The sequence below is a fragment of the Blennius ocellaris genome, assembly GCF_963422515.1.
Source record: "Blennius ocellaris genome assembly, chromosome: 10".
Lineage (NCBI taxonomy): Eukaryota > Metazoa > Chordata > Actinopteri > Blenniiformes > Blenniidae > Blennius > Blennius ocellaris.
The window spans coordinates 194791-208791 of record NC_137659.1 but is presented as its reverse complement, the minus strand read 5'-3'; the positions used below and the strand labels follow the sequence as shown (position 1 = coordinate 208791).

At 43.2% G+C, this 14001-nt stretch overlaps 1 pseudogene across 1 annotated transcript in view; it reads right to left on the bottom strand.

Annotated features, from left to right (window-relative positions):
• LOC308135361 (disco-interacting protein 2 homolog C-like) overlaps positions 1 to 7952 on the bottom strand; it is a 58655-nt pseudogene extending 50703 nt beyond the window's left edge. Inside the window, exon 1 of the transcript XR_013937249.1 lies at positions 7765 to 7952. The product of XR_013937249.1 is annotated as a disco-interacting protein 2 homolog C-like (transcript). The remainder of the gene's footprint in view (positions 1 to 7764) is intronic.
• Between the last annotated feature and the right edge of the window lie 6049 nt (positions 7953 to 14001).

The window sequence follows — 14001 nt, the reverse complement described above, 5'->3', positions numbered from 1 at the left end:
AGTAGAATGTAGTACAGTGTAGTAGAATGTAGTACAGTGTAGTAGAGCGTAGTAGAGAGTAGTAGAGAGTAGTAGAGTGTAGTAGAATGTAGTAGAGTGTAGTAGAAAGTAGTAGAGTGTAGTAGAGTGTAGTAGAATGTAGTAGAATGTAGTAGAGTGTAGTAGAGAGTAGTAGAGTGTAGTAGAGTGTAGTAGAGAGTAGTAGAGTGTAGTAGAGTGTAGTAGAGAGTAGTAGAGTGTAGTAGAGTGTAGTAGAGAGTAGTAGAGTGTAGTAGAGTGTAGTAGAATGTAGTACAGTGTAGTAGAATGTAGTACAGTGTAGTAGAATGTAGTACAGTGTAGTAGAGCGTAGTAGAGAGTAGTAGAGAGTAGTAGAGTGTAGTAGAGTGTAGTAGAATGTAGTAGAGTGTAGTAGAGTGTAGTAGAATGTAGTAGAATGTAGTAGAGTGTAGTAGAGAGTAGTAGAGTGTAGTAGAGCGTAGTAGAATGTAGTAGAGTGTAGTAGAGTGTAGTAGAATGTAGTAGAGTGTAGTAGAGAGTAGTAGAGTGTAGTAGAGTGTAGTAGAATGTAGTAGAGTGTAGTAGAATGTAGTACAGTGTAGTAGAGCGTAGTAGAGAGTAGTAGAGTGTAGTAGAGAGTAGTAGAATGTAGTACAGTGTAGTAGAGCGTAGTAGAGAGTAGTAGAGAGTAGTAGAGAGTAGTAGAGAGTAGTAGAGAGTAGTAGAATGTAGTACAGTGTAGTAGAATGTAGTACAGTGTAGTAGAGCGTAGTAGAGAGTAGTAGAGTGTAATGTAGTACAGTGTAGTAGAGCGTAGTAGAGAGTAGTAGAGTGTAGTAGAATGTAGTACAGTGTAGTAGAGCGTAGTAGAGAGTAGTAGAGAGTAGTAGAGAGTAGTAGAGTGTAGTAGAATGTAGTAGAATGTAGTAGAGTGTAGTAGAGAGTAGTAGAGTGTAGTAGAATGTAGTAGAGTGTAGTAGAGTGTAGTAGAATGTAGTAGAGTGTAGTAGAGTGTAGTAGAATGTAGTAGAGTGTAGTAGAGAGTAGTAGAGTGTAGTAGAGTGTAGTAGAATGTAGTAGAGTGTAGTAGAGTGTAGTAGAATGTAGTAGAGTGTAGTAGAGTGTAGTAGAATGTAGTAGAGTGTAGTAGAGAGTAGTAGAGTGTAGTAGAGTGTAGTAGAATGTAGTAGAGTGTAGTAGAATGTAGTACAGTGTAGTAGAGCGTAGTAGAGAGTAGTAGAGTGTAGTAGAGAGTAGTAGAATGTAGTACAGTGTAGTAGAGCGTAGTAGAGAGTAGTAGAGAGTAGTAGAGAGTAGTAGAGAGTAGTAGAGAGTAGTAGAATGTAGTACAGTGTAGTAGAATGTAGTACAGTGTAGTAGAGCGTAGTAGAGAGTAGTAGAGTGTAGTAGAATGTAGTACAGTGTAGTAGAGCGTAGTAGAGAGTAGTAGAGAGTAGTAGAGAGTAGTAGAGTGTAGTAGAATGTAGTAGAATGTAGTAGAGTGTAGTAGAGAGTAGTAGAGTGTAGTAGAATGTAGTAGAGTGTAGTAGAATGTAGTACAGTGTAGTAGAGTGTAGTAGAATGTAGTACAGTGTAGTAGAGCGTAGTAGAGAGTAGTAGAGTGTAGTAGAATGTAGTAGAGTGTAGTAGAGTGTAGTAGAATGTAGTAGAGTGTAGTAGAGAGTAGTAGAGTGTAGTAGAGAGTAGTAGAGAGTAGTAGAGTGTAGTAGAATGTAGTAGAGTGTAGTAGAGAGTAGTAGAGTGTAGTAGAATGTAGTAAAGTGTAGTAGAATGTAGTAGAGTGTAGTAGAGAGTAGTACAGTGTCGTACAGTGTAGTACAGTGTAGTAGAGTGTAGTAGAGAGTAGTAGAATGTAGTAGAGTGTAGTAGAGAGTAGTACAGTGTCGTACAGTGTAGTACAGTGTAGTAGAATGTAGTAGAGTGTAGTAGAGAGTAGTACAGTGTCGTACAGTGTAGTGCAGTGTAGTAGAATGTAGTAGAGTGTAGTAGAATGTAGTAGAGTGTAGTAGAGAGTAGTACAGTGTCGTACAGTGTCGTACAGTGTAGTAGAGTGTAGTAGAGAGTAGTAGAGTGTAGTAGAATGTAGTAGAGTGTAGTAGAGAGTAGTACAGTGTCGTACAGTGTAGTACAGTGTAGTAGAGAGTAGTAGAGTGTAGTAGAATGTAGTAGAGTGTAGTAGAGAGTAGTAGAGTGTAGTAGAATGTAGTAGAATGTAGTAGAATGTAGTAGAGTGTAGTAGAGAGTAGTACAGTGTCGTACAGTGTAGTACAGTGTAGTAGAGTGTAGTACAGTGTAGTACAGTGTAGTAGAGTGTAGTACAGTGTAGTACAGAGTAGTAGAATGTAGTAGAGTGTAGTAGAGAGTAGTACAGTGTAGTAGAATGTAGTAGAGTGTAGTAGAGTGTAGTAGAGTGTAGTAGAGAGTAGTACAGTGTCGTACAGTGTAGTACAGTGTAGTAGAGTGTAGTACAGTGTAGTACAGAGTAGTAGAGTGTAGTAGAGTGTCGTGTCATTGTTCCAGTGTTTGTTCTTCTCAGCAGCAGAACCAGACATCAGGAACCAGTTGATGAAAGACGATATGTTTGTTTGATCTTGTTTGATCTTGTTTGATGTTTCACATTCTGTCGTTCACAAAACAAGACATTCTTGTCCACGTTTTGAAAGCGACGTCCGTTTCCGCGGAAACGTCCGAGACGCTCATCAGACAGGAAGCTGGACTTCAGATGAGATGGTAAAGTCCTCCACCGGACTTCCACCGCGCCACAACTTAAAAAACCACGCCCACTCACTGTTGCCCCTCCCCCACTGTTGCTCTCCGCTGCCTCGGCCAATCAGGCGGAGCCTCTCTCTCTCTCTCTCTCTCTCTCTGTCTCTCTCTCTCTCTTTCTCTCTCTCTCTGTCAGGCTGTAGGGGGCGCTGCAGCGACGGCCCCCCCTCCTCCAGAACTGGCCTCACGGTCTCCATGGTTACGTGTTAGCCACCCTGTCGTTTTTGGCTTTTTGCCCCCGCAGAGGGGAAACAGACGGACGGACATACGGAGCCTGCAGCTGAGAGCAAAGCATCATGGGAGGCGGCGGCACAGGGACCCGCCGTACTTCTACTGCGGGAAACGTGTCCAACATGTCGGTAAAACAACATTTTAAAAACGTTCGGCTCAACGTGAAACATGTTTCACCTCCGACCAAACAACCAGAGGCTTTTAATAAATCCTGCTCAGCAACACGACAGCAGGGCGGCGCCACAACGGCCGGAAACCGGCGCTGGTCCAAAGACTGCGAGACCGTCTGCTCAGAAATCAGGACCGGATCACCGGATCACCGGATCACCGGATCTGATTCAGACATCGTGAAGAAAAATAAGAGGAGACGGAGGTAAAGAAGTGTGAAAGTTATAAATGTTTAAGATCTTTGAAGTATTTCAACAATCCAGGAAGGGAAGGGAAGAGGAGAGAGAGAGAAAGAGAGAGAGAGAGAGAGAGAGAGAGAGAGAGAGTACTTCCTGCCTGGACAGGAAGTGTAGCACGACACCCAGCTGCTTCATCCTCTTCATCTCTGCTCGTACATCCTGGATTTATACAAACACCTCCTATGTGTGTGTGTGTGTGTGTGTGTGTGTGTGTGTGTGTGTGTGTGTGTGTGTGTGTGTGTGTGTGTGTGTGTGTGTGTGTGTGCATACCTGAATCTTTCTTCACTGACTGTCTGACTGTTGAATTTTGAAACGATTAAAATGTGACTCGCATTTAGAAATGACAAATATATAATAATACGCCTGTAGAAACCATCAAGGACCACTAGAGGTCACTGTCTGACTGCAGAGTGACGCCACAGTCCCAGAAAAAAAAACAAAAAACAAAAACAAACTAAGAATGATAAAATATGAAAATAGAGAGTTCAGCAGAATAACAGAAACTGTGATGGCGGTGAAGGAAACGCTGGCGGGCTAAAAGCTGAGGAACAAATCCACAGAAGGTTCTGGAATAACAAATGTTTTCCATGTTTCATCTCACATTTACTGAGATTCCAGCTGCGACTTCTAGTCTAGGAAATACGGTATTCTCTTGACTTCTAGTCCAGGATATTTGGTATTCTCTTGACTTCCTGTCCAGAGTATGCAGTATTCTCTTGACTTCTAGTCTGGGAAATACGGTATTGTCTTGACTTCTCGTACAGGAACTACGGTATTCTCTTGACTTCTAGTCAAGGAAATACGGTGTTCTCTTGACTTCTAGTCTGGGAAATACGGTATTCTCTTGACTTCTAGTCTGGGAAATACGGTATTCTCTTGACTTCTAGTCTGGGAAATACGGTATTCTCTTGACTTCTAGTCTGGGAAATACGGTATTCTCTTGACTTCTAGTCTGGGAAATACGGTATTCTCTTGACTTCTAGTCCAGGATATTTGGTATTCTCTTGACTTCCTGTCCAGAGTATGCAGCATTCTCTTGACTTCTAGTCTGGGAAATATGGTATTGTCTTGACTTCTCGTACAGGAACTACGGTATTCTCTTGACTTCTAGTCAAGGAAATACGGTGTTCTCTTGACTTCTAGTCTGGGAAATACGGTATTCTCTTGACTTCTACTCTGGGAAATACGGTATTCCCTCAAGGTATTTGCTTTTCCTTCTGCACTGCAAACATCAGGCTGATAAGAGACCAAACACCTGTGTGTGTGTGCATACCTGTGCTCTCTCTCACACACAGACACACACAGACACACACACACACACACACACACACACACACACACACACACACACACACACACACACACACACACACACACACACACACACACACACACACACACACACACACACACACACACACACACCGCAGGCTGTTTTGTCTAGCAGGTAAAAAGCAAAGCGAGCTGGAGCCTCGTTATCGTCTGAAGCAGAGCGGCGTTGTTTTCAGGACGACTCCTGGACAGGAAGAAGAAGAAGAAGAAGAAGAAGAAGAAGAAGAACAAGAAGGAGAAGAAGAAGTAGAAGAAGAAGAAGCGACGAGCTGCAGCGTCTCACGTTAAATGACGACAATAAAACGAGTCATATTTTCACTGGACGACAAACTTGTTCTGGTTTTTATTGGATCGTCGAGACAAAGATCGGAAACATTTTGTAGGAAACGATTCGACGTATGAGAGACGAGAACCTGATAGAGTGTGAGAAGAAAAGTTGATTATTTATGTTGATTATTGTCGGTTAATTGACTTTTCACTCGAACTGCATGAGACGTTCAGGGATGATCTGTCTCTAATCTGAGGACGGCCCCTTTAAATCCTGAGAGTGGTGGGTGGGGTCAAAGGTCAAAGGTCAAAGATCAAAGGTCAAAGGTGAGGAAGAGCCTGACTCGTCTTCGTCACGCGGCCGTCAGTTTCACTCCGACCGACGTCAAACCGACGACACAATGTTTCGTTTGAACCTCCGACCCTCTGATGTGTCACATGATGCAGTGATGTCATCGCCCAGTGATGTCATCACCCTGCTGAGTGGTTGGAGGTCAAAGGTCAGAGGGGCCTGTGTCAACACGAACCTCCACCTCCACCCTCACCTCCACCTCCACCCCTCCACCTCCACCCTCACCTCAAGACCTCCACCTCCACCTCCACCTCAAGACCTCCACCTCCCGTCAGCTACCAGGAGGAAACAGAGGTTGAAAGTGGCCGAGCAGCTTAATGATGTAATCTGACACACACACACACACACACACACACACACACACACACACACACACACACACACACACACACACACACACACACACACACACACACACACACACACACATACACACACACACACAGAGCTCATGAGGTCATGTGACATCAATCCCGTTAAATCTGGAGGCGGAGCTTCGACTCGTCAGCCTGACCACCTCCACCTTCCTCATCTCTTCTTCCTCCTCCTCTCTTCTTCCTCCTCTCTTCTTCTTCTTCCTGCTCCTCTCTTCTTCCTCCTCTCTTCCTCCTTCTCTCTTCTTCTTCTTCCTGCTCCTCTCTTCTTCCTCCTCTCTTCCTCCTTCTCTCTTCTTCCTCTCTTCTTCTTCCTCTCTTCCTACTCCTCACGTCCTCCTCTCTTCCTCCTTCTCTCTTCTTCTTCTTCCTCCTCCTCTCTTCCTCCTCCTCACTTCCTCCTCTCTTCCTCCTTCACTCTTCTTCCTCTCTTCCTCCTCCTCTCTTCCCCCTTCTCTCTTCTTCTTCTTCCACCTCCTCTCTCCTTCTTCCTCTCTTCCTTCTCCTCTCTTCCTCCTCCTCTCTTCTTCCTCTCTTCTTCTTCCTCTCTTCTTCCTCCTCTCTTCTTCCTCCTCCTCCTCACTTCCTCCTCCTCTCTTCTTCCTCTCCTCTTCTTCCTATCTTCTTCCTCCTCCTCTCGTCTTCCTCCTCCTCTCTTCCTCCTCTCTTCCACCTCCACCTTCTTCCTCCTCCCTTCTTCTTCCTCCTCTCTTTCTCCTCTCTTCCTCCTCCTCTCTTCTTCCTCTCCTCTTCTTCCTATCTTCTTCCTCCTCCTCTCTTCTTCCTCTCCTCTTCTTCCTATCTTCTTCCTCCTCCTCTCGTCTTCCTCCTCCTCTCTTCCTCCTCCTCTCTTCCTCCTCTCTTCCACCTCCACCTTCTTCCTCCTCCCTTCTTCTTCCTCCTCTCTTTCTCCTCTCTTCCTCCTCCTATCTTCTTCCTCTCCTCTTCTTCCTATCTTCTTCCTCCTCCACCTTCTTCCTCCTCCCTTCTTCTTCCTCTCTTCCTCCTCCTCTCCCTCCTCTCTTCCTCCTCTCTTCCTCCTCTCAGCTCTTCTTTTCCTCCTCAAACAGAAAAAACGGCAGAAAAGAGAGAAAAGAGGAAAACAAAGTTCCTGCTGACGTCAAATGAAGAACAGATGTTGAAAAGCAAAAGAAGGAGACGTCACCAGAAAGAGGAGAAGAAGAGCAGCGGAGGACGGATTCATTCACGACACCCAGAAAACGACGTGGGGCAGAAAACGAGTCGGCGTGGAAACGACGACTCGTTTAGTTTCCGACTGACGAGTCGGGAAATCGTCGTTTATCTGAACTGGGAATTCCCACTTTAACTCAGAATCCGGAACATCCAACTGGGAAAAATCTACTGGAGGAAGAGATGGAGGAGATTAACACACACACACACACACACACACACACACACACACACACACACACACACACACACACACACACACACACACACACACACACACACACACACACACACACACACATACACACACACACACACACACACAGTGAAAAGTTTCCTGAACTGATCTGAAGTTCAAGTTGATCGATTTTTCGATCGATCGTCATGAAAAAGTGAAGAAAAACGATCTGCAGCACTTTTTTTCTTTTTTTTTTTTTTTCTGATGAAACTGCTGGGAAAAAAAAAAAAAAAAAAAGATTCTTCATTTGTTCCCAGCGGATTTTCACAGTAAAACTCAGTTGAAAACGACATCAAAAGGACAAAAGATTCGATCGCGAGCAGAAACCGATCGAACCGATCGATCAACCCGCGATGATCGATATCTGGATCCTTTCAAATCCTTCTTCTTCTCACAAACTGACGAAACGTCCTAAACACGCAACAACAACAACAACAACAACAACAACAACAATAACAGCAGCAACAACAACAAAAAATCCCCGCGCGTGCGTGAAGAGGCTCCTTTGGCTCGTGCTCGTGCTCGTGCTCGTGCCCGGGCCGCGGCAGCTCGGGAGGTCGTGGGGGGGGGAACACGCGGACTCACCCTCGGACAGCTCGAGCTCCAGCTCGGCCAGTTTGGCCCGGAGCTCCGCGGGAAGCGGCCCCGGCTCCCGGTGCGCCATCCCGCCGCCGCCGCGCCGCCTCCTCCTCGGTCCCGGAGCTTCTCTCCCGGGCGGTCGGTCCCGCTGCTCCCGGACAAATCCACCAATATCCAAAGTGTGTGTGTGTGTGAGTGTGTGTGAGTGTGTGTGTGTGAGCGACGCTCAGCGCGCCGCGGTGCGTCAAGCGCGCGCGAACGTGACGGAACCGCTTCCGGTGCGCGTCTCCGAGAAAAGACAATAAAGAAAAGAGCAACAAACGATAGAATCGCATCAAAACGTCTCGAACCTCCAGGAAAGCCCCGGATGTTCGGCTCATTATTAAAGATTTAATCATCTGTGTTGTAAGTTTGTCGCTAGAAGAACATCAAATACTTTTACGGTGTCGGGAACAACAGAACGTTGTGGAAAACTAATAAATATAAACAAGTACAAGTTCAGATTCAGAGATCATGTGGAAGATAAAACATTTGTAAAAAAAAACCATCAAGTAGTTTAAAATAAGTAAGTTAAAACAAGAACATGGCGACTTTCTTGTTTCCAGACGCTGAAAAAAAAAACTAAACCTTATTGATTTAATTTCTGATTTTTTAAATTCAGTTTATTTTCTTCTCGAATCACTTTTAGTACTTTTATGTGAAACGATCAATTTCTACTGCGACTAATCTCTTACTGTCAAACACGTTCTGTCTTCTGCTTTATTCTGAAGGTCTCCTACTGATTTTATATGAATTATTTCTAAATGTTACACTGTTTTTTTTTTAATATATAAAAAACTTCATACTGTGTAGCCGTGATCCAAAATTGTGTTTATATTTTATTTGTTAATTTTTTTAACTTCAACAGGATTCCTCTGTTAGTGTATCTACATTTATGTTATTTTAATAAACATTATTAGTTATTTTGCTTCCTGGAGTTTACCTGACGTGAGATCATCAAAGGAATATCTGTAATCTAAATTAATCTAATAAACTCAATTAATGAGCCAAATTAAATAATGTTTGTTTCTTTGATCGTCGCTAATCTTCATTTATTCGTTTTTCACAACTGATGTTTTTATTCTAATCATTTGTCTTGATCTTACTTTCCCACGATGTTATTCTGGAATCTAGTTATTTCATTTTACGGTTTTTACTTCAAATCTTGGTTTTACTTTGTTAAATACCATGTTTTCATTTTATCATTCTTCTATTTTATACAAGAAGTTTTAAAGAATCTATTAAAAAAAAAGGGCTTCTCAAAATTAAAGATCTTCAAACGGCTGCCTGTCTTTTATTGTGAAGGTGCAGGGTGTGAGCTTCCGGTTTGTTTTGCTGTGTTATTTTGGAACTTTACAAGTTTAAATTGTCTCTTAAAAACAGAAAATAACACAGAATCTTTTTCTTTTGAACATTTTGAAGGTGAAAACCATAAAAACTTATTTTGACAGACTTGAAAGGAGCCGGCAGGGGGCGCCACACGCAAATAAACTCATCTTTAAAACCGTTACAAGGAAATTAATCCGCTTTCATCAGAAAATGTGTAATAAGACAAAGAAAAAACACAGTAAGGCGCATTAAAAAAAACAAAACACAAAATGACTTGAATTTTATTAAAGCAGATTTTTCTTTTTTAAATTCTGGAAAAACACAAATTAAGTTTTTGTGGGGAAAAAAATCTTTACCAACAAAAAGAGGCTAAATTTCAATAAATATTGTTTTCAACTTCTATATGAGCCCTTTTGTTCTTGTATTTGTAATCTGATTACAGGGACAATTCACACAATGAACTTTGAACTCTTATCAGTTAATGTCACATAAATGTCTAGTTTTATATTTTTACATACTTTTAATGCTACTTTTTGTTACTATTATTCCATTTATTTGCCATTATTGGTTCAAATTTCCCTCCTTTGTGGGACAAATTTAGAATCTGCTTTGATCTCACTGATCTGCTGTGTCATTGATCACTTTGAAATCTGACTTTGCATTTTTCAGATGTTGTGCCGCAGCAGATCGTTTAAACGAGGCGACGCTGCCACCTGGTGGTGCTGCAGGTTCCTGCTCCGGCTCGAGTCCAGTTGTAATTTGACACGAGAGAAATAAAGTTGACTTATATATTATAGTATTACTATAAAAGAGTGAATACTTGATTTAAAAGTTGCTTTGATGTTGGTGATGAAGTTTAACAAACCTTTTGAAAAAAATTTACAACTGTATTTGCAGAATTTTTACATTTCAGTTACTTATCTGCTCAAAAGTATTTCTCTTTATTTCTGAAATTATCTATATTTTTAATTAACTTTCTTTCACGTGACTTTTTGATTATTTTTTTTTTTAGGAATTTCCCACATAAAAAGAAGCTCCTGAACGCATCACGAAGGCTCATAGAGTTTCTGCTTTATTGATCAAAACGGGTCGAATCTCCTATTAAAAATAAGTGAATAAAGGAGACGGAGGCTCTTCAACAGTGCCTAAATCTTTATTTTTCAGTAAGCTACATTTTTTTTCTCCAAATTAGACAGTTTTACATCATGACACAAGAGTAACTTAAATTATCTATAGCCGACGTTTTCGCTTGATTCCAGTCTCCGTGGAAGAAAAGACCCCGAAAAAGAAAGAAAAACAAAAGAAGCCCTCTTGATCGCAGCCTCGTCCCACATCTGTTAAAGGTGTCGTTAGGCAAAGTCGTCAGTCCGACCCCGACACCGGAGCCGTCGATTGTCCACAGCTGTTAGCCGTTAGCACGTAGCATGTAAGGAGTGTTAATGAGTTAAACCACAGTGAGTTGATAAAGAGTCTTGTTCCAGTCAGTTTCTGTGCATTCATCGTTATTCTGGAGAGAAAAAACAAACAAACAAATAAACAAAAACAAAAAAATCGAATCAGAACCGGAGGAGGAACAAACACAAACAGCCGGTGGCGCCGTGGAGACGAGCAGCGGCGCTTCCCGCCAAAACGAGACATCCCCGCCAAAATGAGACGTCCCTTTGGCGGCGGCGAGTCTGAAGGTCCCGGACAGGAAGTGGAACTTCGACTTGTCCACACATGCACACATTCACAGTTCAGGGAAGTTCAGGGGTTTTCCAGGAGTCTCACTGTAGTGAGGAGTCTCACTGTAGTGTCCATCCAGCCCAGTCAGGAGTCTCACTGTAGTGTCCCTCCAGAGTAAAAGTCCCATGTTGAAATGAAGACAGGAAGTGAGGTTTCAGCTGGAGGCGCCACTCGACTCTCCGTTTGGACTAAAACTGCTGAATTGGCACGATTCTGAGTTGAAAGCAGTTTATCGAGATCAAACGGCTCCAGACAGGAAGTCGCTCTGGACGAGACAGGAAGTCGCTCTGGACGAGACAGGAAGTCGCTCTGGAATAACAGAACAAGATTCCAGTCGTGCCTTTTCGCTTTGATCCCGCCGCTGTCGTCGTCCGATCCAACGTCTCGTTCCGCAGCGGCAGCGACACTCGGTGGGAAACGAACGGCCCCGACGTGGGAATTACCAGGCTGAAGCTCCAGAACTCGGAAAACAAAACGGCCCCGAGGTGGGAATTACCAGGCTGAAGCTCCAGAACTGGAGGAGGAACCGACCGGGACAAATGACGAACTTCAAAGCCCCGAGTCGTCGTCACTTCAAAGCCCAGAGTCGTCGTCTCTTTTCACCACAAACCGGGTTTCTGTCCAACATTTCAAACAAACTGATTTTCAACATAAGAGTCGAAACATTTAAACCTTGTTGAAAAAAAAAAAAAAAAAAGGTTAGAGTCCAAATCGGATCCAGATTCCATCAAAACCTCGGAACCGGTTTGAAATTAGAACGTCGTGAAAGTCGGGTTTTCCAGCGTTCATTTCAATTTCCTTCCAGACGAACCGACGTTCCAGTAAATTTACTCTTAATAGAGTCCAACATTGAAGACTTTTACTTTAAATCTTCAATCAAAATCCAGAAAATACTTTCTGGTCTTCAGGATTCACTTTATTTTGAAGGTTTGGTTCTAGTATTTCATCCAAACACAAACTGACTTCGGTGCGTCGAGGTCAAAACCCGTATCGTCAACTTTTACTCTGAAAAAACCAACTGAATCCCTCCGATTTTCTTCATTTTTAAGTTTTGAGTATTTTTAAAAAACTTTGAAAATCCTCCACCATCCCAAAGAAATTAAACTCTTATTTTTTTAACTTCACGTATTTAAACTGATTATTTTTTCATTTTTGAAAGTTTATTCAATCAACAAACAAAAGGGGGAAAAAAAATCATTTATACTTTATTCTCTTAAACTTTTGTTGATTTTTTTTTGTTGGAAAAAAAAAAAAAAAATCGGTTGAAACTTTAGTTTGAAATCTGGACAGGAAACAGACCCGGGATGAAAACGAGACGCTTTGAACAGAACCGGAGGAAAAAAACAAAAAACTGAGCGGCTGAATTAGACGCAGCAGAGTGGAACCGCTTTGGGGGCGGAGCTTCGTTGGGGCGGAGCCTCGTCGGGGGCGGAGCCTAGCCGCCCCGGGAGGTTCAGCAGCGGTTTGCTCTGCGGCGGGACGCCGGTTCGAGTCCTCAGGTGGAACCAGAGCGAACGTCTGGTTCCTGCTGCTTCTTGACACGAGGAGGGAGGGGGAGGAGGGTGGGGGGATGTGGGCGGGGCCATGAACACACCTGAACCAATCACAAAACAGGAAACCAAAACAAAAGCTCATGAAAGACGAGAAACGATGGTTTTGCAGTCGTTACAATCGAGACGAGCCGCCGCCGCAGAGAAAAAAAACCCAAAAAACTTTTCAGAAAAATATTTCCAAAAGCACAACAACAACTTTTTTTTTGTTTTAATATCCTACATCCAGCTCGATAGCGACGTTATAGTTAACAAGGATCAATATATTTTTATAATCATTTTAAGGTACCTCTTATATTTTCTGAGTATTTACAACTGTACAAGCAAAGCACACAGTTCAAAGTGCACAGATTTAATACAGTATCGACTAGTTTTTGCATTTACATGGTTTTAGAAGTTTTTTTCCCCCCGAAAACAAAAAAAAACAAACTATTGAAAACAAAGAAACAAAAAAACAATCATCAAAGCGATTTGTTTTTCTTCTCACACTTTACAAAAACAAGCAAAAGAAAAGAAAACGCTGGAGATTTTTTTCACTCGTTCTCTGTAAGACTTCCTTTACGCTAAATTTTCTCCGTTAACATTTTTTCTTTTTTTTTGGGGGGGGGGGGGGGGGGAGGGGTATTCGTTTTGTTTAGGGTTTTTTTTCGTTGAAAAGAAATAAACTCTAAGCTCGTCTTGTATAAAAGTTAAGGCAAAGTCATTTTTCAAGTTTAAATAAAATTCAAGTTTCTCAAACACTGGATGGAATTTTTTTTGTTTTTTCCCGTTTTCGTTAAGTTTTGTGTGACTGACGTTTTACGGCGCCGCCACTCGTTTCTTCTCCCAAACAGAAAAGGAAACAAAACAAACGATATTTGTGGAGGAAGAAGCAGTCGGGGTGTATAAATAACGTGGATATGGTGAATTTCCAAACTCGCTTCTGGTTTCCAGAGAAAATAAGAATCAACCATCAGGTGACTTCAAAGTCCTTCAAAGCAAAACACTAAAAAAAAAAAACCAACAAAAAAACAAAACGCTGGAACTCAAAGCGTTCCAGCGGTTTCCCTTCTCCACCGGGGGGAGGGGGATGGGGGGGTTACCCACAATGCTTTGTGTTGCAGGAAGACTTGAGGCGGGACGCGGCGTACGGTCCGGCGCTCCTCTCGGCTGAGGGTTTGCGTGGAGGATCTGCGACGTGATTGGCCGTCTGCCGAGTGGCTGCTACATTGACAGACGTCCAAACCCAAAGCTGAACGAGTGAAATCAGGCCTCGTTTCACTTCCTGTGGCGGCGGCGGGTCCGTCTGCCTCCATCTGCTTCACACGCTGACCTTTGACCTCCTAGGCTGAATCCCCCCCCCTCCCCTCCCCCACCCGTCGTCGTCGACCCTCGTTCCAAACATCCTCCTTCCCGCGAAACCTGCTTCAGGACCGACGTCGTTTCTCTCCTCCGTCACTTCCTGTTCCTCAAGACGATCCGACGACTTCGTCTGGGGGGGGGGGGGGACGACCTCTGACCTCGCGGGACCGAACGCCGTTCCGTCTCGCGAAGATCCAAACCTCGTCGCGTTAGCCTCGGCGCCGCTTGCCCCCAAAAAACAAAACAAAAACATTTCTGC